A 2527-nucleotide genomic window follows, 5' to 3' on the forward strand; every position below is an offset into this window, starting at 1 on the left:
AGTTCTGTAATTTTGGTAAGATGCGATGTGTTACCTAGAAAATGTTGACAAAGTTTCCTGGGTATAGCCTGCCAGGCATCAAGGTGTTTTCTAGGCTCTATAAATTAATAGTAAATTTTCAATTCCAATTTCTATTTCTAGCATTGAGAAATGTATGCTATATTTATTATGATGCAATTGACCTATAGTTTCTCCATCATTTGCATTAGCCATCTATGATATTTATAATAACGTCCTTTAAATCATGTCTGTAGAAGTCAACAGTGCACAATAAAAGCACATACTGCAGTTTATTTATTTACCCAGTTAAATGTTCCTTGACAAAGTGACTATAAGAGCAGAACATCTCATTACCATAAGGCTTCAGGATGGGAGCTTGAGGGTGAAGGTGGAAGGCAGCAGCCTTATGTTCATCTCAGATACATTTTCCTAAACTTAGCAAGAGAAAAATTTCAGTTGGAGGAAAAAAACAAACAAACAAACAAACAAACAAACGACGCGTCTCTAATTAGCAAGAATTGTCGTTGAAGTGAAGATAGCTTTTGTTTCCAAGTTATTAAAAAAAAAAAAAATCAAGCAACAATATATGCATCCTGAATTGTCATTGAAAGAAAAGCCACAAGGTTTTGGAAGAGAGAGAAAAGGTCATAAAAAAAAAACAAAACAAGAAAGAGCATTTGGCTACATGAGCAAACAGACATATCATACATTTAGTTTTAAATGCCAAAATAGGAGAGACTCTACAAACAGAAGTTGAAAATCAATTTTGAAATCAGGAAATACAGCTGTTAAAAAGCTCTTGCTCTAAGGGATTTTGATTATATTCTAGAGATGCTGAATAGCCTTCTGTTGCTGACCTCAATGAGCAACTAAAAATGTGCAATGACAAAAGATTTCATAATATATTAGGTCACAGACATAAAGTGCTTTACAAAGAAATGTATCTTTAAAATAATATATGCTGTAAATATTTTATTTAACTCCAAACTTGGAAAGACTGAACGAATTTACAAAATAAGATACATTTGGTGAAGTTTGAGTGACTTTCTTTGCTCAATCTTGAAATATTCCAGTTGCAATATCTTTGGAAGAAATCATTACTAAAATTGTACCCACTGAATTTCAACAAACAGATGTTACTACTGATCTCTTTTATACAAAAGAGAATGTCACAAAGGGTGATTCTTAGAATTACATTAATTAAATTTGTTAACTGCTAACACTTAAAACCTTCCACTTTATTTATATTTGTATATTGATATCTTTAATGAGAAAAAAATATTCAAGTCCCAGAGAAATTAAAGTACAATTGTAAAATGCTGACCAGAGTTCATAATTTAGGCAATGAAAATTCATTAATCTTCAAATCATGCCACAAAGCTTACTCAAAGGTTTGGTTATAACGTGATTGTTTTACCAATTTTTAAACTTACTAAATTTTAATAAAATCAACATTGGTTTATTGCTAATTTATAATTATTTCAAAAAATTGTGTTAAGTCTTAAATTTAAGAGTAGTTAAAAGAGTAATGATACATTACTCCATTGATGAACACCTAGGTGCCTCCATATCCAGGCTATTGTAAATAATGCTGCAATGGACATATAGAGGCACATGTCTCTCCGAAGTAGTGTTTTGGGTTTCTTTGGATAAATATCAAGAAGTGGGATTCTGGGTCCTTCTTTGTGTCTTGTTATAGCCTTTGTTTTTTTCTTTTTATTAAGAAAGCACATTTTAATTAAAATTATTGGGGTGATATTGGTTAATAAAATCAAATAAGTTAAAAGTGTACAATTCAACAATACATCATACGTATATTGCATTGTGTGTTCACTACACAAAGTTAAATTTTATTTTTTCACCAATTAATTGACCCCCTTTACTCCTATCTACCATTCCTTTCCTCCCTTTTCCTCTGGTAACCACTATTCTACTGCCTGTGTCCATGAGTCTCTGTTTGTCATGTTAATTTGTTGCTTTCAGTTTTATATCCCACATATGAGTGAAATCATATGGTTCTCAACTTTTTCTGTGTGACTTATTTGGCTTATCATGATTATCTCGAGATCCATCCATGTTGGTGCAAATGGCTGTATTTCATCTTTTCTGATAGCTGGGTAATATTCCATTGCATATATGTACCACTTCTTTATCCAACCATCTATTGTAGTACACTTTGGTTATCTCCATGTCTTGGCCACTGTGAATAATGCTGCTATGGACATCGGAGTGTATATGCCTTTGCGGATAAATGTTTTCATTTAGGGGAGGGTAAATGCCCAAAAGAGGGAGCGCTGGGTGATATGGTAATTCTATTTAGTTTTTTGAAGAACCTCCATACTGTTTTCCATAGTGGCTGTACCAATTTCCATTCCCACCAGCAGTGTATGAGGGTACATTTTGGGGGATAGATTTTTTAAAAATTGCCCATAATACTATAACTCAGAAACAACCAGCATTAATATTTTTGCATATTTCCTTCTAGTTTTTTGTTCTATGCATTCTACAGCTGAGATCAACCTACATG

Source organism: Pteropus alecto, unplaced genomic scaffold (assembly GCF_000325575.1).
Source record: "Pteropus alecto unplaced genomic scaffold, ASM32557v1 scaffold410, whole genome shotgun sequence".
NCBI classification, from domain to species: domain Eukaryota; kingdom Metazoa; phylum Chordata; class Mammalia; order Chiroptera; family Pteropodidae; genus Pteropus; species Pteropus alecto.